The sequence below is a fragment of the Pelobates fuscus genome, chromosome 11 (assembly GCF_036172605.1).
Source record: "Pelobates fuscus isolate aPelFus1 chromosome 11, aPelFus1.pri, whole genome shotgun sequence".
In the NCBI taxonomy this organism is placed as follows: domain Eukaryota; kingdom Metazoa; phylum Chordata; class Amphibia; order Anura; family Pelobatidae; genus Pelobates; species Pelobates fuscus.
This window is the reverse complement of record NC_086327.1, coordinates 42,841,975-42,868,220: the sequence shown is the minus strand read 5'-3', so window position 1 is coordinate 42,868,220 and position 26,246 is coordinate 42,841,975. Positions and strand designations below refer to the sequence as shown.

Sequence of the window (26,246 nt, the reverse complement as noted above, 5' to 3'; positions counted from 1 at the left end):
TTGTACCCCTGGAACTGTGTGTCTTCCAGTTACTGGGGGAAGATGGGTCTCTTCATTCTGTATTAGCTGAGGTAACCATTCAGATTACCCTCGGCCTGCTACAGATGGATTGGGAGCATTGGGGCATTTACAAGAGCTGTTTCCAGTTGCTGGAATGCGTTCTCATACTCGGGGGCCCATACTACCTGCCGGGGGTGGTTGAGGGGTTTAGTGAAGACACTATACTTCAGGACAAACTTTCGGTAGTTACCTGAGGTTCGGGGGGAAGGACACTGGGCTATAGCCTCAAACGTGGCTGGTTCGGCCTTTTGCTTCCCACAACCCACCCGGTGCCCCAGATACTGGACCTTGGCCATCCCTATATGGCACTTGCTGGGCTTAAGCGTCATGCCTGCTCTCCGGATCCTGTCGAACACAGCTCATATATGCTCCTCCCACATAACGCTAAAGATGGCGATGTCATCTATGTATGCACAGGCATAGTCCTGGAGACCATCTAGGAACCAGTCTACCATCCACTGGAACACAGCCGGAGCGTTCTTCCGGTGTAACCCGAAATTGGTATAAGCTGAACGGTGTGACGAATGCTGACTTAGGCATGGCATCCTCAGCTATATAGACCACACTATGAGGGTCTTAAAAGTCAGGACCATAAAACATAGCAACAATATCCCAAAAACTTATATGTCCCACTCCATCCCGGTACACTGTAATTCATGGCCACAAATTTAATTTCAGTTTTTGTTATTATGGCTTGACTCTATACTACCTCTAAATAGCACTGAATCTATAAAAAGAGCATTAGAACTCTATTTCTGGTGCTGCTGTAAAGACCAAAATATATACAAAATGCAGATTAAGGAACAGCATACACTCAAAAAATTACCCCCTATTTGGAATTCAGGCCAGATTCATGTTTGTGTTAAGCACCCACCCTTCCACTATAGGTGCCGCTTTGATAATGACCATAGGAAAGCATTCATTTGAGGGAAGTCTCATCTTCCATGGTAAAATTAGCATAGAACCCACCGATATTGAGGTACTGTGATGTAGTGATGGGCCTAACAATATCGCCATATGGTGTAACTGAATCCCCATATTCGTTTGCTAATACAGGTGATTTTAGTAGCCTTGTAATATGTAAAACTGTATTTTTCTTTCTGTATACGATGTTCCTTAATCTGTATTTTGAAAAGCAGCATACAGTCACAATTATACACTATATCATATACAGTCACATAGACACAGACACACAATCAAACATACAAATCCACAAATACAGTCACTTGCTTACCTTGTCACATATATTCACATACATACAATCAGTCACACAATCAGACATGCACAGTCACAAGGACACAGTCATTCAGTCATATGCATATAGCCAGATGTCAAACTCAGGAACACCCACAGTCACATACAGTGACGGGCACATAGTCACACTCATGCTCAGTCACAGGCATACAGTCAAGCACAGCTGTACCGTCACAGACACACAGTCATTACCAGGAATACATACAGAGTTACAGGCACACATGCAGATTTCGTACCCAGGGGTGGGGGGGGGTGCGGGGCTTTTTATGTTATTTGAATATCTATTTTGCTGTGACAGATATGGGATTTGTGCACTGACGGTCACTCAAAATTTTGACGGTTACTCAAAATTAACCTCTCCCAATTGCGCCCCCCCCCCCCCCACTTGGCAGTGGCGGTTCCAGAAACTAATCTTGGGAGGGGCACTGGCAGATCATTTAAAGAAACAATCCAGGCACAATAACCACTATAGCTCTCTGTAGTGGTTTTGGTGCCAGGAGTGCCGTGGCACCCTTCCAGAGTAAGTAGTTAAACCGTTTCAAAAAAATGATTGATAGCTTGCCTGGGGTCTGAGGGTCGCAGTATGTGTATGGAGGGGCAGTGTGTGTGTATGGGGGGTCAGTGCGTGTGTGTGAGGGGTGCAGTGCATGTATGGAGGGGCAGTGTGTGTGAGGGTCGCAGTATGTGTATGGAGGGGCAGTGTGTGTGAGGGTCGCAGTATGCGTATGGAGGGGCAGTGCGTGTGTATGGGGGGCAGTGCGTGTGTGTGTGAGGGGTGCAGTGTATGTATGGAAGGGCCGTTTGTGTATTGGGAGCAGTTTGTTTGTGTGTGAGGGGCAGAGTGTGTGTATAAGGGGGAAGTGTGTAAGGGGGGCAATATGTGTAAGGTAGGTAAGAGCTCCCCCAGGTCCTCTTTCCCTCTCCCTCTCCTGCTGGCTTCCAGCAATGTGCCCGTGGGCCGGGGAGGAAGATCACTGTTCTCCCCTCCCGTCCGTAAAGGCAAACAGCAAGGCAGCAGGGGAGAGCCTCGGCTTCACTATTTTCTTCTGTTTGTATCCCTAACGCTATAGTGTTTCTTTGATTTATTCATCCTTATTTTCCTTCCACTCCTACATCACTTTGCACCATAGGATCTTTGCTGGGACTTTTATGAGTCCATCTGCCTTACGCAGAAGGACTGTAAATTATTTCACACCTTCCTTTACGGTACACAGTTCTACTCATTGTCAGCAGAGGAGATATGGAAGGCTCTATGCACAAACTGGATTTACCCCAAAAATTATATCAACATTCAGATGGTATTCTGTAATTTCTGAAACAAATAATGACTGGGAAGTGGTTTGTTTAATTTGGCTATAAATAATAAAATGAAAAACTATTTTACTTTACTTCATTAAGAAGCAAGAAACTATGTCCTCACAATAAAATACACAATCATCTGCTTCTTCTTCTTTTTATTTACAGAACAGTTTAGCAATTTACCCGACATTCTACAAAAACACAAAAATACAATAGAACCGTTTGATCAATTGTTAGTTCCTGTTTTGACTAATGCATACACGCTGACATCTTCAACAGGCACATCTTGTGAAACATTCTTCTTTTTTAAGGCATTAGTGTTCAGTATGGCGTAAGTTATCTCATCCTCATCTTTGTAATCACTGAGATTTTCCGCCTACATTTTTAAGAAAAGAGAAGAACAAGTGCTATTGACGTCTCTGTTTGTATCCTTAACATTTCATCTGAAGAACAGAAGCTCAGTTAAATGGATATCATTTTTAAAATTGCAATTATTTATAAACCGTTAACATGCTATGTAGCACTGTACAATAAGTAAAACAAGATGAAAAATTAACCCATTTCACATACAGGACAATCAAGGAAGGAAATAATTAGAACATGGACAAACATTTTGGTTGCTCCTGAGTTGGAAAGGGGCAAATGCGAGAAATATTTTTAAGGTCAAAGTGACAGGATTTGGTGATAGAGTTTATGTAAAGGGTGAACGTATGGTGAGAGTCAAAGAGCACACCAAGATTACGTGCCAACGGGGTAGAGGATGTGATAGTTTTGTTGACCTGAAGAGAAACAAGGACATACCTAACATTAGAGGGAGAAAAGACAAGAGTTCAGTCTTGCAGAGGTCGGATTTTAGGAATTGTGAACTCCTCTAATCATAAATATAGGATAGGCAGTCAGTGATACAATCCAGCAGATGGCAAGAAAGACCAGAGAAGTATATCTCTGTATCATCAGTATTGGGGCATCTAAGATAGACTGTTTCTTTCTAGCTCTTGCTAATTTGAGCTAAACACAGGCTAATACCACACTAAAACACCCCCCACTCAAATCAGGGACCACCCTTACTTTTAACTACATCGTATTCAACTTGCTTAAACGTGCCCAGGCAGAGATATACTGAGACCGACACTTACGTCCCGTACCGAGGCCTATCGAGTTTTAGGCGCTGAGGTGGCCAATCTCCTGACATCAAGCGCACATCTTGGTGTGGACCAGTCATAGCCCCATCCAAGATGGCCTCCACAATGGAATCTCCACAATATTGACTGAGCCCAGAGAAACAGCAGGGGAAGGAGGTCTTCAATGCAAAGTCTAAAGCAATATACCAAGAATTCTGGAGCTGCATCTAGAGCAGATCTCTAGTGCTGCACAAGTATCCCATTATGCAGACCCAGCCACCTGTCCTTCTGGTCTAGGGGCCTACTGGCAGACATCTCCATACCACCATCCAAATGTCCATGAGGAAACCCAAACCACAGAGGACCTATGGGCTCAAGAATCAGCCATCATAGGGAGGAGGATCATTGGACTAATGGGATCGGCCCTCATCGAAGCATGTAGGATGATCGTACTTAGGAAATGTTGTAGTTTTGTGCACCATTTATAATACACCTATTATACATGTAGAGTTAGGTGCTTTGGTCCTGTACATTTTCCTTTATGATCTTTATGATCTCTTACGGCTCTCCAACATCCAGTGGTCTTTCCTATGCCTTTCTTACTATAAGTAAGTTTAGCTTTGCTTTATTGTTTTGCCTTACTATTCGAATAACTTGCCAGTTAAATCTTTTTTTCTTTACTTTAAAATGAGGCATACTTGTTTGGTATGTGACATATTACCCTCATGTTGTACGTTATAGTAATAGCACTACAATGCTTATTAGGGATTATTCTAGCTTACAGTGAACAAATAATCTAAATTTTATTAAAGACAGGAAGCGAATATTTGCTTATCTTTCTTTACTGTAACTCCCAGCAGCAAAGAAATAGTTAACAAGTTGTAAATAAAAATTCAACCAATCAGAACACATCATACAACAATATAGTGCTATCAGACTCCTCCCACTTCCTCTTTCTTGCTGGTGCCGATCAGCGATAGTAGTAGTCAACCATGTAAACTTTAAACTGTGGAACTAGAATTCCGGTGTACAAGCAATCAACCATGTAAACGAGTAGCCGAGCAGATGCAAATGTGATCTTCACACTAGGAGAGAAGAAGAGAAAACTCGTGAAAGTATGGTCTCTTGCATAAGATTCCCTTGACCAATCTGCGGCGGATAGAATATCCGCCAACGAGCTGCCCGCATGAAGGGTAGAGGATGCGGCTGCACCTCTAACGGAGTGAGCACCAAAGGATTGATCGATCTTATCCAGCGCGCGATCGTGGGGGAAGAGACCGGTTTGTGAGGTCTAACGTAGGAGACAAAAAGAGGTCCAGTTGGGGCACGTAGAGAGGTCGTGCTCTCAATGTAACAGTGGGTACACAGGGCTATACAGAGAGACGGTCTGTCTGGAAAGTAAGGATAAAAAACTGAGGAGGAATTAGTCTTAGTGCATCTAGTAATAGTAAATTTTACACCGTCCGGTGCGAAGGTCACAGCATGAGAGTCAAAGGCCCAAACGTCTGAAACTCTGCGGAAGGACACCAGGCACAGGAGCCGGGCCAATTTCGCAGAGAGTTGGCGTAGGGATAGATCCTCGTTAGACGGCCAGGAATCCAACAGCTGGAAAACTTTAGAAATATCCCAAAAGTTGGAGAATTTAGCTGCGGGTGGCCTCGTCAAGCGTATGCCCCGTAGGAGAATTATCAACAATGTCATGGGCCGCCGAAATGGCGGAACAAAAAATATTAATCGACCGGTATGACTTACCTTGGTCGAAAAGGGATGACAAAAAATTTAAAATTGGTGAAAGAGGTGCTGAAACGGGATCGAGGTCCCTCTCCAGACACCAGCTGACCCAAACCCGCCATGCGGCGAGATAGGTTCGTCTGGTTCCTGGAGCCCACGAGTCCCACAGGAGCGTCTGGGCAGTGCGTGAAAGTCCCGCGACATGCCAGGCTCCCCTGAAACTGTCCAAGCTACCAATTGGAGATGGCCCTGTAGGGCGAGTGGGTCGTAGTCACCCGTTGGGTTCCTGAGGACCCGGAGGGAGCGAGGTAGTAGGATCGGATAGTCTACCGATAGTTCCAGGAGAGTCGGGAACCAGGTCTGAGCCCTCCATAGTGGAGTGATTATTACTATCTTGGCCATTTGTGCTCTGACCCGGTGAAGGGTCCGTTGAATCATCGAGAAGGGAGGGAAAGCATAGGCTCCTCTCCTTGGCCAAGGTTGTAGAAAAGCATCGACAGCCAGAGATAGAGGGTCTGGTAGCAAGCTGAAAAAATCGTCTGTCTGACGGTTCAGACGGGATGCAAAGAGATCGAGTGTGAGGGGGCCCCGTGATAGATGAATATGGTGGAACAGAAAAGGGTCTAATTGCCAATCGCTGGCATCCCTCCAGTGACGTGAAAACCAGTCTGCGACTAGGTTGTCGGGTCCTGGGAGATATTCCGCACGGATGGATAGATTCCTGTTCAGGCAGAATTGATACAGATCTTTGGTGAGATCGGACAGTAGTTTGGATTTGGAGCCTCCGAGGCGGTTTACATTCCTCACTGCAGAGATGTTGTCCATCCAAAGTACTAGAGAGCAGTTGGACGCGTTCTTGGCAAAGCTGCAGATCACAAAGGATCCAGCAATGAGTTTGAGACAATTTATATGGAGTGCCTGTTCCGAAGGGGACCAGAGACCCCCTGTGGAGGTTCGGGCACATGTAGCGCCCCAACCCAGAAGGCTTGCATCGGATTCCAGGATAAAATCTGGTTGAGATCCGAAGATCGCTTTCCCATTCCAGGCTTCCATGTTGCAAAGCCACCAGTGGAGTTCGATGAGAACTTCGTCTGTCAGGGATATGAATTGGTCGTAAGAGGTTGAGCGATGCAAGTAGGAGGTTTTCAACCGTTGCATTGCTCTGTAGTGTAAAGGCCCAGGAAATATAGCTTGAATTGTTGTGGACAGGAGTCCAAGAATGTGAGCAAGGTCTCGGAGCCGAGGTCGTTGCGAAGAGAGTAACTTTCGTATTTCCTTCTTTATGTTTTTGATTTTTGGGTAAGGCAACTGCAAAGTCGCCTGAACCGAATCTATCTGAAAGCCCAGAAATTGGACTATTTGAGAAGGTTCCAGATCTGATTTCTGGAAATTTATTATGAAACCGAGGTTTCGAAGGAGAGCAGAGGTCATGTGTGTGTGTGTTTGCGGAGCAAATGTCGGTCTTGGGCCATAATCAGGATATCGTCTAGATATATGATGGGGCGTACTCCTTGAGAACGGAGTAGAGCTATGACCAGTTTCATTAACTTGGTGAAACACCAAGGAGCGGAACAAAGTCCGAAAGGGAGGCAGGTGAACTGCCAAATTTCATCTTGCCAGAGAAATTGCAGGAAAGCACGATGACTCAGTGCGATAGGGACCGTGAGGTAAGCGTCCGTCAGATCGAATCTGGAGAGCCAATCTCCCACGCAGTGTAGGTCCCTGAGAAGATGGATACCTTCCATCTTGAAGTGACGGTATGTGATAAATTGGTTCAATGTCTTGAGGTTGATAATAGGACGGTGGTCTCCCGTCTTTTTCTGTACTAGGAAAATATTGCTGATGAAAGTGTGAGGGAAAGGCGAAGGTTTGATCGCCCCTTTGTCTAGAAGTTTGTGTAACTCTGAATTCAAGGTTTGTTTGTCTACTTTCGACATCTCTAGGGGTGTCGGAGGAGAGTTTTGAATGGGGTGTGTAAGGAAATCTATCTTGAAACCCCTGACTGTATGAATGATCCAGTGATCCTGAGAGAGTAGTTTCCACTGTTGGAAAAAAAGGGTTAGTCGACCAGCAATTGGTACATTTTAGAAATAAGTAAGGTCCATTACCTGAAGCAGTGCGTCCCCGCAGGGATGCAGAACCACGTCCTCGAATGGAGCCTCTTATGTTGAAGAGCTGTCTGTGGTATGGTCGGGTGGGTCCTGAAGACCAGTAGTCTGTGGGTCGGGTCTGTAGCCTTGAAAGGCTGCTCTACTGGTAGCTCGACCCCGAAAGCGACCAGCTCTCCCATAAAAACAATTTGTTTGGGACCTAAAAACCCTGCGTAATGAGGACTGGGCTTTATTTAGGGTTGTAAAAACTGAGACATGCTTAGAGAGGTCTTGCATAAACTTGTTGCCGAATAAAAGACCATCGGCTTCTGGCCCCAACTCTTTGGAGCTTAAATCCACTAATTTGGCATCAATCTTATAGAGTGCTGCTTTCCGTCTCTCTATCGACATTGCCACATTGGCGTTACCCAATAGGCATAGAGCTCATTGAGCCCATTCCCTTACTGTGTGTGGGTCAAATTTACCGCTAGTGAGTGCCTCATCTGCCAGAATAAAAATTTGAACTATAGGACCTGAAACGTTCAAAAGTTTGTCTTGGGAGGCGGAGCTTGATGGTGGAGCGAAGCGGTCGCATGCTCGAGAGGCTCCGTGACTGAGCGAAGAAATCAACCCGTTTTGGGGGACACTAACCTCTAAAACTGAGACCTATCCCCCCATAACAACAATGGGTCGAAAGACGAAGAAGCTGAAACCGGACCGACCCAAAACAGGGGCCACAATAGGCGATCTGTTCCGGCAGGCAAGAAGCGCATGTGGGCCCAATATGGCCGCCGAGCTAGCAGAGCTCTCAGACTCCTCCGGGGACTTCTACCAGGAGGAAGCCTTCAGTGGCCTACCCACGGCACAACCGCCGCAATTAAGCAGGAATCCGGGCGACTCGGAACCAGTAACTGCAACCTTACTGAAAACGATGCTGGGAGAGCTACAGAGGGCCCTGCAGGCAGATGTAGCACAACTGCGAGCTGACCTAACGGGCTTGGTAGGCCGCATTGACACAGCGGAACAAATCTCCGCCCAACACTCCCATGAGATTGCCGAGCTCAAGCAGGAGATATGTGCCCTGAAGCTACAGCAAGCGAAAACAGAGCACCACTTTGCGGCACTGGAAGACTCCAGACGCAACAAGACCTTAAAGGTCCGAGGTGTAGCAGAGGGAGTCCCTGCAGAAGAACTCCCACACTTCGCCAGGAGACTAGTGGGATCCTTGATACCCCCCAAACAGGCCAAAACAATCAACATAGAGGCGGCTTTCCGCATACCCAAGCCCCAGAGAGCACCAGAAAAGGCGCCCCGAGACCTCGTGGTGAGGTTTAAAACTATTACTGACAAAATGGCGCTCCTCGCAGCCCTGAAAGGGACAGCTACATACAACTTCGAAAATATGGACTTATCCTTCTATGCCGATCTGTCGGGAGCCACCATGCAATGGCGCAAGTCCATGCAACCACTTACTGGCCTGCTCCGGGCGCACCAAATACCATATCGTTGGCGTCCTCAATGCAAGATACAGGTACTGCACAAAGACTCAGTCCACCTAGTCACAGACCTCCAGGGCGCGACAGCACTGCTAAATACACTGGGACTGCCGCAGTTGGAAAAGCAGACAGCACCAAAGAACCAGGGGAAACACAAATGGGATCCGGCCAGAATTACCCCGTTTGTCCCACAGGGAAAGGGCACAGCTACTGCAGGCACCAGCACGGCCCGCACATAGTAGGGGCCAAGCTCACCCCATCTTTCCAGTCAGTCGTATAGACCCATACTGCACTACTCAGCAGCAACCTCTGGACTGCCATTGCCAAGGGGATCACTAGATCGCTTGATACACGCATTTATCCCGAGACTCACCTCCAAGTCTGGAGCCAAAACGGGGACGACAATCCTCACATCAGACGCCTCGAGCGGGGCCCCCCCAGACTGCCAACTTACTGGACTTTCACCAGCCAGAACCTGGATCCAGGAACGTGGGTCTGAATGCTGAACGGGACTGTGTGACCCATTGGATGGTATACTAAGGGACAATCTGCTAAACGCTTCCAGTCATGGACTAAAATGTGGGACAATCACTATAGGGCACTAACTTTTTACGCTGACATCTTGTGTTTTGTTTACACTTCTACCCACAACACAATTTCACACACTAAGGCCACAATGAGACCACGACCCATAGCATTCTTAACGTTAATCTCTAACACACAAAACCCTACACACAGGTTGCGCACATAACCCTCGTCAGAGTTACTGCCATTCTATTTTTCTTTTGTACTAGACCTCGCCAATCTCTCAGCTAAAGTAGCCTTTATACTGTGTAGCTAGGGACAGTTATCAGCTTAATCTGCAGTTACTTACGTTTATTATGTTGATTAGACAGCTAATCCACTCATATTGCCCTGTAAATTTAGCACAGCTTACTCGTGAACACAATGGCCTTGTCCTGTTACAGTGAGCCATTCAAATGAAAATATTCAGCTGTCGCACACCTTGCACTCACTGTACATGTTCAGGTTAACCTAGCCTCACAGGTAATATATTGTGGTTATATGGTGTGTGACGAAGTGCCCTTCGCCACTTTGTCCTGGAGAGGCCTGCTTGCCTGCCTCCTCCCCTGCGACTATGGTCCTGGACTATATTGCACTGTAAACCCTGTATTCAGGCATATGGGCTTGTATTAGACTGTCTTTTTCCCTTTATCTATGCTGTAGGTTTGGACTACTAATATAACCTAACAGCCAGGAGATTTAGGCGAATATATTGCATAAGAATCACATTACTGGAGAATACAGCCGTTCGCATGATTTCATGCGAATTCTTTGTGCTCTGAATAGGTGGCCGCCATTTCGGGACTTTTCCACGTGTTCGCGGCCATCTTGCGTGCGAACAGCGGTGTTTGCCTGTGAACGCATGGAACTGAAATCGGAAGCGCAAACAGGCGAATACCGCTAAGACCTCCAGACATCCAGAATTACGCACGGAAACTACCGAACGACCGGCCGTTCGGTAGTTATACTTAACTTAGTATGGGGATTCTAGCGACCACAAAGATGCGAATGGATGGCAAGAATTTCGTCTATTTTACCGTGCGAACGGAGACCGACCGCAAGGCCAAAACTCATGGAACTATTTTCGGCTAGTTGGTCTGTGCGGTCGGTCAAAACTTTGGAGCCCTGTATCTCCCGAACCATCCATCCGAATGGGCTGATTTTTGGACAGACTGTTCCCCTGAACAAGGGCTATTTGGGGATACCAGATTTAAAGCTGTACCCCCTGTTTTTGGGGTACATCCAGAACTTGGGTAAAATAATGTATGTTTTAATTGGGTTATGTGTTTATCTGAGGGGAGGAGACGTGGGGGTGTTACCATGCATGTGATTGGTCAATTTCATCCTCCCCCTGGGAGTGTCCTGTATGTACCTGATCCTAATAAAAAGCAGGCTGGGTGTTCCAGTCGAGAGACCTCTTCTGACCCTCAATACGTAGCCGTGTCTCGTTATTGGAGGGAACTGCTATATCTCACTGGGGACTGCTATGCGCTGCATATTCCCCTGAGCTCTTAATCACTTAGCTCTTGTAAGAGCTTGTTCCGGATACGCTCTCCTGGAGGAGAGGTCTTCCCCACACGGTCCTGGAGGACAGAAGCCGATCCAGGGTGGAAGGAAGACGGCGCGGCTCCAGTTAAGCTACGGCGGTTGTGGAGCCTGCGGTGGTTGTGGTGTCGTCTGCAGTGCTTGGAGTCCTCTGAGAGCGCTAGGAGCATCCATCAACGGAGGGTACTCGGTCGGAGTACACGGAGCTCCGTTACATTGGTGGCAGCGGTGGGATGGCGTCCTAGTGCGAGGAGAAGCAGCTCAGAGACACTGGTAACGTTTGGAGTTACAATTGAGGGCAACGCTAGCCATTGGGCAGCGCCCCTGGCTACAACAGGATGGCTTCCCTAGGGCGAGGAACAGCATCCTGGGAACACCCAGCAAAACTGGACTATTGGTATAGTCACGTACAGTTTGACGCTATGCTGAAGCGGCGGTTGGATGTCTACGGGTCCCTTCTAACCGAGGAAATGGTACCAAGAATAAGGAGAGAACTGGCGGAGTATCTGCAGATGGAAGCAGAATATCGGGCAGTGAGGGCAAAGTATTCCGTCCCTGCGCCCCAACAACAGCGTGAGTTACAGGGGGCCGAAGGGGTCGTCCTTTCCCCCCAGCAGCCGTGTGTCCTACAGAGAGCAGAGACAGTTGGTCCCTCTCTACAGCAACAGGACCATGGTAAGGGAGTGGAGACAGGCGGTCTCCCTCTCCAGCGGCAGTGTGTACCCCAGGGGGCCGAAGGTGCCGTCCTTCCCCCCCAGCAGCAGTATGTCCTACAGAGAGCCGAGACAGTTGGTCCCTCTCTACAGCAACAGGACCAGGGTAAGGGAGCGGAGACAGGCGGTCTCCCTCTCCAGCGGCAGTGTGTACCCCAGGGGGCCGAAGGTGCCGTCCTTCCCCCCCAGCAGCAGTGTGTCCTACAGAGAGCAGAGACAGTTGGTCCCTCTCTACAGCAACAGGACCATGGTAAGGGAGTGGAGACAGGCGGTCTCCCTCTCCAGCGGCAGCCTGTGTTTCCAGGAAAGGAGCACAGCACCCCCTCTCCCCAGCGGCAGCTTCCCCCAACAAGGGGAGACACCAATCCTCCAGACGGCGCAGATGGGACCGTGGTCTCTGTGCCTGACCTACAGGGATGCTGGACAGCCTTTCCAGATCCCCAACTACCCTCACCGGGACACCCAGAGGAGGGGGTAAGTACAAATTCCCCTCCCCAGCTAACTCCTAGCGTGGCACCAGGGTTAACGGAGGCGATGCTAACCCCTCCTGACGTCCATGTTCCCTTGACTACTGAGCCGGACTATGGTCTCAGCACCCCAGCGGAAGAGCTGGCAGCTGGACAGAGCGCAGTCGGCCTCTGCCCTACCTTTGTCCCTGGTCCAGAGCCTGATGTCCTGCAGGCTACCCCAGCGGAAGAGCTGGCAGCTGGACAGAGCGCAGTCGGCCTCTGCCCTACCTTTGTCCCTGATCCAGAGCCTGATGTCCTGCAGGCTACCCCAGCAGAAGAGCTGGCATCTGGGCAGAGTGCAGTTGGCCTCTGCCCTTCAAGTACCCTCGGCATGTGGCCTCATTACCACAGCCAAATACCCAGGTGCAGTGACTGTGTGTTGTGGGTGGGCTGTTCCTGTACTTTGATGTTGTGGGGGGGCTACTCGGACATCTGTTTATTGTGGGTTGGTGGATCGACTAACGGAGGCACTGACCGACAGAAGGTCAGGTGCCTGGTTAGTCTTTCCCCCAAAGGGGAGATGTGTGACGAAGTGCCCTTCGCCACTTTGTCCTGGAGAGGCCTGCTTGCCTGCCTCCTCCCCTGCGACTATGGTCCTGGACTATATTGCACTGTAAACCCTGTATTCAGGCATATGGGCTTGTATTAGACTGTCTTTTTCCCTTTATCTATGCTGTAGGTTTGGACTACTAATATAACCTAACAGCCAGGAGATTTAGGCGAATATATTGCATAAGAATCACATTACTGGAGAATACAGCCGTTCGCATGATTTCATGCGAATTCTTTGTGCTCTGAATAGGTGGCCGCCATTTCGGGACTTTTCCACGTGTTCGCGGCCATCTTGCGTGCGAACAGCGGTGTTTGCCTGTGAACGCATGGAACTGAAATCGGAAGCGCAAACAGGCGAATACCGCTAAGACCTCCAGACATCCAGAATTACGCACGGAAACTACCGAACGACCGGCCGTTCGGTAGTTATACTTAACTTAGTATGGGGATTCTAGCGACCACAAAGATGCGAATGGATGGCAAGAATTTCGTCTATTTTACCGTGCGAACGGAGACCGACCGCAAGGCCAAAACTCATGGAACTATTTTCGGCTAGTTGGTCTGTGCGGTCGGTCAAAACTTTGGAGCCCTGTATCTCCCGAACCATCCATCCGAATGGGCTGATTTTTGGACAGACTGTTCCCCTGAACAAGGGCTATTTGGGGATACCAGATTTAAAGCTGTACCCCCTGTTTTTGGGGTACATCCAGAACTTGGGTAAAATAATGTATGTTTTAATTGGGTTATGTGTTTATCTGAGGGGAGGAGACGTGGAGGTGTTACCATGCATGTGATTGGTCAATTTCATCCTCCCCCTGGGAGTGTCCTGTATGTACCTGATCCTAATAAAAAGCAGGCTGGGTGTTCCAGTCGAGAGACCTCTTCTGACCCTCAATACGTAGCCGTGTCTCGTTATTGGAGGGAACTGCTATATCTCACTGGGGACTGCTATGCGCTGCATATTCCCCTGAGCTCTTAATCACTTAGCTCTTGTAAGAGCTTGTTCCGGATACGCTCTCCTGGAGGAGAGGTCTTCCCCACACGGTCCTGGAGGACAGAAGCCGATCCAGGGTGGAAGGAAGACGGCGCGGCTCCAGTTAAGCTACGGCGGTTGTGGAGCCTGCGGTGGTTGTGGTGTCGTCTGCAGTGCTTGGAGTCCTCTGAGAGCGCTAGGAGCATCCATCAACGGAGGGTACTCGGTCGGAGTACACGGAGCTCCGTTACTTGGTGTTTCCCACGTGCATTACCGCCACCGTTTAATGTTGTTTTACTAAATTTCTACGCAAAGACGCCTAATCGGGACTGTACATTGCCCCAGGCGGGAATTGGCTGAACGGGACATTTACCACCTCGGATGGGACAACCGCCCCATACCTCCCATCGCTCCTAATCGGTGTCTGAATATACAATGTGGTGAACATGTTTTATTCTAGGCCTGTTGCCCACTTGCAATACCTTGCTCCTAAACATGATAACTAGCTGTCGACTAACAAAGCGATTGTTTAGCCAATATATATAGTGTATAGCCTAATTGTACAATATGTTCCAAGCGAAACTTTTAATACAAACTGAGCTGACATTGCATGCCACAAAGCGTTCTTAAATGCTCTTCTCTTTACCTGTACAGGTTGGTGCGGTGGCTCAAGCGGGATGTTTAAGCACGCTTTGCTAACCATTTGTCCGTTTACTTTATGCTACTATAAATGACTAATCGCCGTAGTTGAGATTATATTATACAAAAATGCCTTATAGTACTTGTTAACTTGTTAACTGACTTAAAGCAACAGTTGCAATCAACCTGTTTTATTATGTACACGAGCTGACTATCGTTTACCTAAATATTACTTTACAAAAATTGTGCAGAACATTCTACATGCTACCCAATGGTTAAATATTCTGTTTATATGCTGGTCAAGCTGTTGGGGCTTGACGAGCCCACTTGTTATATTTTCATGCACGCAAAAATAAAGAATTTAAAAAATTTGGTTAAATAAGTGACCAGCATAGGGTCAAATTTAGGGGTAGAGGCAACTTTGCCTGGTATAGTGGGTCTTGGGCACTCAGCCCTTAACTTGTTCCTAATCTCTTTTTCAAGTGGCTTGCGAAGCCACATTTTGCAGAAATTGGCAATATGATCAGGAGGGTCCCACTCTGCAGATCGTGGATGACGAATTGTCCTTGGGTCGAACAAGGGGAGGCCTGAAGCATCCAGAAGGATGTCTGAAGCAGGCTCTTTAAATGAAGGGCCACCTTTCATATCTAGATTAAGGAAGGTTTCCTTAACGAACTCCGATGTTGAGGAATCCTGGGGCACATTCGCCGTGGAGTCCTCATCAGAGTACGTTGGATCATAATCATTTAAGATACGTCCAGCGAGTCGTGAAGTAGAACCCTCAAGGGGATTCTCCACGGTGTGAGGCAGAGAATATTTCAAAACTTTGGCAGGAGCTTTGCCTTTGCCCACTGTAGCGCTATTCCCTTTCCAGGGTCTTTTGCGCGGGGCACTTTCTTGGTCAGAAAAATGGGAGTCCTCTGAGTCAGATGGTAGGTGAGTAGAGGGATGAACCTCTAGAGCAGTCTGTTCATGATAGGCTGCCAAGGCTTTGGGAATGGACTCCACAATGGTGGAGAAAAGCCATTCCCGAAGTTCCGCAGAGATTGCAGGGTCTTGGCGGTCTGACATAGTTTATTGATTATTAGATGGGACTGGCAGACAGAAATTAAGATATTATGAATCTGAATGTATAGTAGTCTTGTTAGACAACAAAAGATGAGGCAACTCAGCTAGGGTATTTGAGGAGGAAAAGGTGGGGGTCACCCACTATGTGTATTAAATCACTGTGGATAGTGAAAAAGTGGATAGTGAAAAATATATGGGTGTCACCCAGTAGATAAAGGGGTGTTCTACCACTGAGACCTTAATGAAACAGGCATAAATATATGTATATAATAACAAAATGATGGGGGTCACCCACTATTATTGGAGCAGCTGATAATAGAGATCACCCACAATATAGAATAAAAAGCTATGGTGATGATGAGTGGGGGTCACCCACAGAGACAACAAGGTGGGGTCACCCACAATACTTTGGAAAACAGATAAAAGTATATATATATATAATGTAAAGTGGGGGTCACCCACAGAGTAATAAGGTGGTGTCAGCCACACAGTAAAGTTATAATAATATAAAAGCTATATTAAACCAATTGTTTATTAATAAAACAGGGAGGGGGTCACCCAAACAGTCTGAGCAGGTTTTGTCCTGAAGCAAGGAACCTGCAAATGTAGGAAAAAGGAAAAAAATCAGACTTCTGATCAAAAGGGGGTACAAAGGCAACAAAACCCTTAATGAAAGGGTTAATTCTATTTGGGTGAGACTTACCTTCCGAAACCAAACAGGCGTTTAGAGGTGAATTCCCTGTCAGGAGCCGCGGGGTCTGCCAAAAACGCGAAACTGCGATCAAAGATGGCCGCCGCGTGTGAGAGGAAGGCGTTGCCGGCCGCAACGGCGGGAAGAAAAAAGGGCGCGAAGGCTGTAGTGCAAGGTAACGGACTCCTGGGAGATGGCGTCCGTTACTGAAGAGATTCCCCTGACGGAAGGGGAAAGGAATGACCCGGCGGGCCGTTCTTGTAGTTGAGAAGAGAACGGCCCGGCAGAAATTAAAAACTGAAACTAATTAAAGGTGTAAGACCTTAAAAAATAAAGGTGTAACTCAAACGCAAAAAAACAAACATAGCATAGGTATATAAATATAAAAGGTTCTAGTGAAGCATGAAATGCCTCATAGCAACAAGTATTTATTAAAAATAGTAATAAAATATAAATTCATGTAAAAGTAGAAATACAATTAATGACAAGATAATAAAATAATGAATGAGACTAGGCAACGTAATTAGAATAGACTCACCTGGGAGGCAAGCAGCAAAGAAAGATGAAGTGGGAGGAGTCTGATAGCACTATATTGTTGTATGATGTGTTATGATTGGTTGAATTTTTATTTACAACTTGTTAACTATTTCTTTGCTGCTGGGAGTTACAGTAAAGAAAGATAAGCAAATATGAAGCCTCCTGTCTTGCCATAAAATTACCCATACCCATTACATGCCTGATTTTGTTACTGTCACTACTGTCAGGGTACCTGTGGTCTCTACCTCCGAAAGAGGTAGAGACTTAGCTGTTCCTCCATCCAGACGGTCTGATGGCTCCCTTCCCTGCGGTCTATCCGGTCATGCTAGGCCGGCCGCGAGGGAGTGACTGCCTTTTACAGCATCTAGGCAGGAAGTAGTCATCAGGACACTCCCCCGGAACGACCTGTCAGTCAATTGCTGCAGGACCAATCAGGATGCCTCGGAGGCGTGGTTACTGCTCTGAACAGGGTATTTAACAGAGCTTCTTTCATTAGCTCATTGCCCTGTCGTGGTTCTAGCTTGTTCTAGTCACTCAGTGCTTGTGTATTCTATTATCCCTTTTGGTTTTGACCCGGCTTGTTTACCTTACTCTGCTTATCTCTGTTACCCTTGATTCGGCTTGTCTCTCGCTTACCTGTCTTCTGTTACCCTCGACCTCGGCTTGTCTTTGACCATTCTATACTGTACTACTTACGTTAGTCCGGCCATTCTAAGGTCCGGTATACGTATCTGGCTACTGTTTGTACTCTGCGTGTTGGATCCCTGTCCCGATCCTGACATTACGACAGGGCCAATGGATCCTGCAATGGATCCTGCAACAGTAAGCTGGCTGCTCCTGATCCTAGGTTTGAAGCCATGGATCACAGAATGGATCAGATGGCGCTTGCGCTACAGGCTCTATTAGCTTGTGCCAATAACCCACCAGAGGAGATACGTAATATCCCTGTTTCTCCTGTCGGTTCAGGTCTAGAGGTAGCCACAGTGGGTGCTTCTTCTCACATTACCCCCCCCCCCGGTACGCTATGGTGGGGCTCCTGAGAAGTGTTGTGGTTTTTTAAACCAAATTAGTATCCACTTTGAATTGCAACCTCGCTCTTATCCTACAGATAGGGCAAAGTAGGATTTATTATCACCCTACTCATTGAGAAAGCTCTGAGATGGGCCAACCCACTATGGGAGAACGATAACCCATTAGTTTATAACTATAACGCATTTGTAGCTGCTTTTAGAAGAACATTTGACCCTCCAGGTAGAAAGGTTAATGCAGCCAGATTACTGTTGCGCCTGAGACAGGAGAACCGAACACTGGTGGATTATGCACTAGAGTTCAGGTCTCTGGCGGCAGAAATCAAGTGGAATGAGCAGGCGTATATGGATGTATTTTTGAATGGCCTATCTGATGTAATCCTTGATGAGGTTGCTACCAGAGAACTCCCTGAGAATTTAGAGGATTTAATTTCGTTCATCTCTCGTATAGATGAACGTCTAAGAGAGAGACAGAACACTCGAGAGAGGAACCAGAGACCTTCTTTTAGGTTAGCTCCCGCTTTTCCAAGTCCTGACTCCACTGCTACCAGTTTCCTTAACTTGGGGGAAGGAAGTAGTAAGGGCTATGGCATTGATAGATTCCGGTGCTGCTGAGAATTTTATCGACCAAGCCTTTGCTAGTAAGAACAATTTCCCATCCCAGCTAACGGAGACACCTTTGGCCGTTGAGGCCATAGATGGTAGACCACTACTAGACCCTGTTATCTTTCGTGAGACCATACCCATTGATTTAAATGTTGGTATCCTACACGTGGAGAAATTATCTCTTATGCTCATTTCGTCTCCTTCCGTTCCCATAGTTCTGGGGTACCCATGGTTGAAAAAACATAACCCTATTATCGATTGGGAGTTAGGAGAGATACTCTCGTGGGGCCAGGGCTGCCAGGATCGGTGTTTGTGCAAGGTTTCTCCATTAGCTAATATTAACATACCGGAGAATCCTACTCAGTCCACAGAAAGACAAATACCAGACCTTTACCTAGACTTAAGGGCAGTGTTTGACAAGAAGAATGCCGATTCTTTGCCTCCACACAGGTCATTTGACTGTAAGATTAAGCTTCTACCCGGCACTATGCCTCCGAGGGGCCATGTATATCCTTTGTCTGTTCAGGAAAACTCGGTTCTAGAGGAGTATATTCGGGAGAATTTAGAAAAGGGATTCATCAGGAGGTCTTCTTCTCCGGCCGGGGCTGGGTTCTTTTTCATTAAGAAAAAGGATGGCACGCTGAGACCTTGTATCGATTACCGAGGCTTGAATAAAATAACTGTCAGAAATGCCTATCCTATCCCACTAATTACCGAGTTATTTGATCGTCTTAAGGGCTCCAAAATCTTCACCAAGTTAGATCTCAGAGGGGCTTACAATTTGGTGAGAATCCAGCAAGGTCACGAGTGGATGACGGCATTCAATACCCGGTATGGCCATTACGAATACACTGTTATGCCATTTGGACTATGCAATGCTCCTGCAGTATTTCAAGATTTGATTAATGAGGTACTTAGGGAGTTTCAGCATGATTGTGTTATTGTTTACCTGGACGACATACTAATACACTCTAAGGAGATTGAGACTCACCATAGACAGGTCAGAAAGGTATTACACAAGCTGCTGCAACATGGTCTATATTGCAAATTGGAGAAGTGCAGTTTTGATCAGTCTCAGGTAGACTTTCTTGGATAAGTGATTTCTGGGGAAGGTTTTAGAATGGATCCTGTAAAACTCCAATCTATTTTAGACTGGCCCTTGCCCAAAGGACTCAAGGCTATCCAAAGGTTTATTGGTTTTTCCAACTACTATAGGCGCTTCATTAAAGGATACTCCTCTATCATTGCGCCTATTACCAATATGACCAAACAAGGGGCTGATACTAAGTTCTGGTCTAAGGAAGCTCTTGGTGCTTTCAAGACTCTCAAGGAACTTTTTGCCTCGGCTCCCATTCTAGTCCATCCTGATACGACCCTGCCTTTCTTGCTTGAGGTCGATGCCTCTGAGACAGCAGTTGGGGCTGCTCTGTCTCAAAGGTTAGGGGTGGATAAACCGTTACACCCTTGTGGTTTCTTCTCTAAGAAATTTTCTGGGCCTGAGAGCAGATATGACATCGGGGAAAGGGAACTGTTAGCAGTCATTAAAGCCTTAAAGGAGTGGAGACATTTGTTGGAGGAGACCCTACACCCTATTACGATTTTGACGGACCACAAAAACTTGTCCTATATTGGGGAGGCTAAGCGCTTATCCTCTAGACAAGCTCGTTGGTCCTTATTCCTGACTCACTTCAATTATGTACTGACTTACAGACCTGGTTCTAAAAACTCTAAAGCCGATGCATTATCTCGCCAATATGAACCTTCTACTGTACCTGAACCAGTTCTTTCTTCTATAGTTCCGAAATGCAATATCATTGCTAATACAAATCTCAGGATTCATTCTCCATTACTGGCCGAGATCATTAAGTTGCAACATCTAGCACCTAAACAGACTCCTGCGGGCCGTCATTTCGTTCCTCCTGCTCTTCAACTGGAACTTTTACAGTGTTTACATAATAGCAAGATGGCGGGACATCCGGGTATTCGCAAAACTTACGCGTTGATCTCTAAGGACTTCTGGTGGCCTGCTTTACGGAGGGATATTGAGGAGTTCATCGCTGCATGTGAAGTTTGTACTAAAACCAAACAACCCCATACGCTTCCATGTGGATTCCTGCACCCCTTGGAGGTTCCAGAAAAACCATGGTCCTGTTTGGCCATGGACTTTATTGTCGATCTACCTATCTCTAAAAGACAGACTGTTATCCTCACCGTGGTTGACAGGTTTACTAAGATGGCACACTTCATTCCCCTGCCTAAACTCCCGTCTTCTCCCGAATTGGCAGAGATATTCGCTAAGGAGATTTTTCGCCTACATGGGATACCCTCTCAAATTGTATCGGACAGAGGCTCCCAATTTGTTTCCCGCTTTTGGAGGTCCTTCTGCTCTCAACTTGGTATTAAATTAAACTTTTCTTCTGCCTATCATCCTCAGTCTAACGGAGCTGCTGAACGTACCAACCAGAAAATTGAACAATATTTACGATGCTTTGTTTCTGAACACCAGGATGATTGGGTCGGTTTGATTCCTTGGGCGGAGTTTGCACACAACAATCTCGTTTGCGATTCTACTCATTCAAGCCCCTTCTTCATGAATTATGGCTTTCATCCGTCTAATCTTCCTTCGGATTTTCCTTCCCAGGGGGTGCCGTCGGTTGATGTTCATGTTGCCAATTTGAGGAAGTTGTGGGATCAAACTCGACAAATCCTTGTGCACAACTCTATGTTGGTCAAGAAACACGCTGATAAACGTAGAAGGGCGGCTCCGGTCTTTGTTCCAGGTGATAGGGTATGGCTGAGCACGAGGAACATCCGTTTAAAAGTGCCCTCCATGAAGTTCGCTCCTCGTTATATTGGACCCTACAGGGTGCTGACCCGTATCAATCCAGTTGCGTATCGTTTAGCTCTTCCTAATACCTTACGCATCCCGAACTCGTTTCACGTTTCATTGCTGAAACCACTCATATGTAACAGATTTTCCTCCACAATAGCCCCTCCTCGCTCCGTTCAGGTGGAGGGTCAGGAGGAGTATGAGGTTAACTCTATTATTGATTCTCGAATCTCCCTGGGGAGAGTACAATATCTGGTTGATTGGAAGGGATATGGTCCTGAGGAGAGAAGTTGGGTACCTCAGGAGGATGTTCATGCTCCCCGTCTCCGCAGGGCGTATCACTCTCGCTTCCCATCTCGTCCCGGTTCATTCCGCCCGGTGGGCGTATCTGAGAGGGGGGTACTGTCAGGGTACCTGTGGTCTCTACCTCCGAAAGAGGTAGAGACTTAGCTGTTCCTCCATCCAGACGGTCTGATGGCTCCCTTCCCTGCGGTCTATCCGGTCATGCTAGGCCGGCCGCGAGGGAGTGACTGCCTTTTACAGCATCTAGGCAGGAAGTAGTCATCAGGACACTCCCCCGGAACGACCTGTCAGTCAATTGCTGCAGGACCAATCAGGACGCCTCGGAGGCGTGGTTACTGCTCTGAACAGGGTATTTAACAGAGCTTCTTTCATTAGCTCATTGCCCTGTCGTGGTTCTAGCTTGTTCTAGTCACTCAGTGCTTGTGTATTCTATTATCCCTTTTGGTTTTGACCCGGCTTGTTTACCTTACTCTGCTTATCTCTGTTACCCTTGATTCGGCTTGTCTCTCGCTTACCTGTCTTCTGTTACCCTCGACCTCGGCTTGTCTTTGACCATTCTATACTGTACTACTTACGTTAGTCCGGCCATTCTAAGGTCCGGTATACGTATCTGGCTACTGTTTGTACTCTGCGTGTTGGATCCCTGTCCCGATCCTGACAACTACTATGCAACTGCGTATGTTTCTAATATGTGCCTCAATAAAAATTTTGATTGACAAAAAATAAGCCATAGGATGATATCAGGTCACCAAAAGAGGCAAAGTAAATTGAATAGAGGTCCCAGAACAGAGCCTTGAGGAACACCAACCGAGAGAGGTACATAAGAGAAGGAGGAACATGACAAGGAAAGTTCTTTCTCCACCAGTCCCACATTTCAAAATCCTTCATTGTTTATCACTGTTTCTAGGGATGTGTGGGGATTGGGACATTCTGGAGACAAGTAGAAAGTTATGTAACTCGACTACTGGGTAGATTATTTAGTATTTTTCTATTACTAGAAACACTAGGGGTAACAACGGAAGGGTCAAGTCATGTTTCTAAACTTCCACTGTGGCACGTAAAATTATATTACACCACTGGATCAGTCCTTTCACGTCTTCACTATAACTGCTTCACACAAAAATGTCCTTCCTATTCCTCATGGATTGGATAGAAGCCCTCATCAAAAAAAGCACATTGGCAAAAACATTTGTTTCTTACTTGGCAACATTATATTAACTCACTGGATAGCTCTATTTAATCTAAAATGTTATGATATGTTGTTCCTTTTATTTACCTTTTAAACAAAAATGTTATGCAAGATAAGTCATTAGTCTCAATTCTGCTATTTTAAATGTGTGACGGATCACCCTGTCCCTGGATTGTAAACCCTTCATTTCATTCCCCTATGAGTTGGGGACATTGCCTTCTGTTTAGTTTATTTCTAATTTCTTGCCCTACCGAACAAACTACAGAACGGCCTGATCACCAGTGTGTGGGGTGTGTCCCTCCTTAACCTCTATCACCTCTAACACCTCGAAAACCACACACATTCTAAGCAGTCGGCTGGGTGGTCAGTGTTTGGTATACGAACACGTGGCGGCGACCATATTTAACAGTGAACACATACAGCGATGTTTGGTCGTCGAGTGCATGGAACTATAATTGGACACTCGACGATGCTAACACCGCTGGGACTTCCATACCTTCATCTGGATTCGTATGAAAAGAGCGGAGTTCGCTAGGAATAAGCTCCTGAACCAGATACACAGACTAAGTACCCATACGAACTCTTACGTTCGGTATTTTGACTGTTTCATGTATTCCTGAAATAGACCGACCGCACAGCCTGATTTCATGGAACTCTTTTGGGTAGGAGCCTCATGGGGTCGGTTCAAAATGTGACTTCAATGGAAATCCCGAACCCCTGAACCGATCTGTGTAATCTTTGGATATGTTGGTCCCCCAGATCAGGGCTATCAGGGGATATAATTTAGTGGGGTTTCCAGGAGTTTTGAGGGTACTTTCAGGATACTGTTTAAAAGTATATTTTGTCTGTGCTTGGAGATAATTGGATTATGTGAGTACAGTGCCTGAATTAATTATCTCCCAAGCACAGAGGAAGGATTACATTGTTTGTGTATGGGAGTGTCCTGGACCTGAGAGCCAATATCATTGTATGATTGTCTTTACTGTAGTCTACTCTCAGGTCCAGTGGGGGGGGGGGGGTGTTCCTTGCATGGGGATTGACATAAAAGGCTGTGTGTGGCTCCATTAAAACCAGTTATCTCACAGCATAGAGCCTCGTCTCATGATTGTGGGAGATAGCTATAACAGCTGTCTCTCTTCTGCTTGGAGTGCTTAATCACTAGCTCTTGTAAGAGCTGTTCCTGCTCTGCACTACAGCATCCCTCCCACTAGGGAGAAAATAACATATCTGGCAGCGAAACCCCTCTTCCCATTGGGGAGGCTGCCACAAAATGCAACATCTTTTGCTGTTCTACTAAAAGTTTTGGGTCGTGCGAGAAGGTGGATAAGAGGAAGTTTAAGTATGTTTGGGAATAGAGAGGGAACAAACGTAACAGAAATTTGTAGTGCAGGAAGTCAGCCGTACTTTGACACTTCCTCCTTAAACATAAATAAAACATATTAAAGTGTTAACACAAATATTTAACTGCTAACCACAATGCTAGATTAAGCAATAGCTCAAAAGTCCTGTATTGCGTTCTATCTAAGCTAGTTTACTCATTGTCAAATGTATGTCTGTGTTCAGAAAAGGAAATAGATCAGTATATATGGTTAAATACTAAACCCACACTGGTTTTCATATACATGAAGAATTTGCAAAACTCACTAGAGCTAAGGTCATCCATTCACAGAAATAGAGCACCCATTCCCTGAAGTAGGCTTCTCTTATACATCTGACTAAGTGTACATTGTGCATCTACGGGATGCACAATGTAAGACCTATCTCTTTGGGAGGTTGTTTCTGAGCAGGGAAAGCTCATTTTGAAGTGAGGGAAGTTGATTTCTCCTGTGTAAGATTTATAAAAAGATTGTGCAGTAATAAATCATATTAACACAACACAACAATTTCTATTAAGGCCACTTGTTATTGTCTTTAGTTACAGCCATATAAAATTAAACACAAATGGTAAATGCATGAGTCCTTCCACTGATCGATACACTACAGCCATAGTACTAGCTGTATGATTAGCGCTTTACAATATCAGAGATCCATGCATTCCTGTAAATTTTACTTACATTTAAATAGCTCTCTTTCCCATGTTCGTCCGCAGAGAAATCTGCCAAAAATAAGAAAAAAAAATCAGGAAAACTGCATATAGTTGCACACTTCGACAAAATGGTGTGATTTATGCATATGTAAATTAAAATATTGTGTCTAACTGCCAGGATCAGGCAATTGCTATTGTAATTATAGTGCTTGTCTTTTAGATAGGACCAGTCTTTCTCTGGATTTTACCAGTGCTCTGTTCAGAAAATAATCAGTAAGTAAAAGAGACAGTAATCTCTAGAAAAAAATATATATATTTTACTTATATTCACTCTCTGATCAAGTGTTGAGCTTTTTATTAGATGGTCACCAGTGAAGCAAGTTGTGTCACTGGTGACTTCTCTTCTGATCTTTCCTCCCTCAAGTGCTACTACTCCCGTGTCTGTCTCCCTCCAAGTCAACGGCGCTACCATCACCTCTACTTTGAAGGCTCGCTGCCTGGGTGTTCTTTTTGACTCCAACCTCTCCTTCACCCCTCATGTCCAATCAATCTCCAAATCCTGTCACTTGCATCTCAAAAACATTGCACGCATCCGCCCTTATTTAACCCCGGATGCGGCTAAGGTGCTGGTCCACGCTCTTGTTCTCTCTCGCCTGGACTACTGGAATACTCTTCTCACTGGTCTTACGTGTTCCCAGATTGCACCGTTGCAATCTATAATGAATGCAGCGGCAAGGCTCATTTTACTGTCCGCTCGCACCTCCCACGCCTCCCCGCTCTGTCAGTACTTGCATTGGCTTCCAGTTAGATATAGGGCTCAATTTAAAATTCTGGTGCTTGCTTACAAGTCCCTACATAATGCTGCTCCAACCTACCTATCCTCCCTAATACACAAGTATGTTCCGTCAAGGCCCCTATGCTCTGCCAAAGACCTACGTATATATCCTCTGTCTGTACTCCCACCTCTAACGCTCGCCTCCAAGACTTTTCCAGGGCTGCACCTCTTCTGTGGAACTCCCTTCCCTCCTCCATAAGAATTTTACCCAGTCTTCACTCATTCAAAAAATCATTGAAAACTCACTTCTTTCATCCCCCACCCTCCATGACTCCTCTTCTGCAACTGTCAAAAATTACCTATTAAGCCCTCATCGAATACTTTTCTAACAACTTACTTCATACCACTACTTTTACCCTTTGTGTCACTCTACCCCACTCCCTCTAGAATGTAAGCTCATTAAGCAGGGCCCTCCACCTCTCTGTTCCTGTACGTCCAATTGTCTAGTTACAATTAAATGTCTGTTAGTCCACCCTTTGTACAGCGCTACGTAATCTGATGGCGTTATATAAATAATAATAATAACGATGTTACTTACACACTGGTTCAATGACTTCTGCTGGTTTGTCATCAAGTGGTAATGAACT

At 46.3% G+C, this 26,246-nt stretch overlaps 1 long non-coding RNA gene across 1 annotated transcript; it reads right to left on the bottom strand.

Annotated features, from left to right (window-relative positions):
• Positions 1-2,735: 2,735 nt before the first annotated feature.
• LOC134577533 (uncharacterized) lies at positions 2,736-26,246 on the bottom strand. The gene is made up of 3 exons (XR_010086036.1): positions 26,198-26,246; positions 24,853-24,893; positions 2,736-2,989 (listed from the first exon to the last, which is right to left on the bottom strand). It is a non-coding gene; the product is annotated as an uncharacterized LOC134577533 (long non-coding RNA).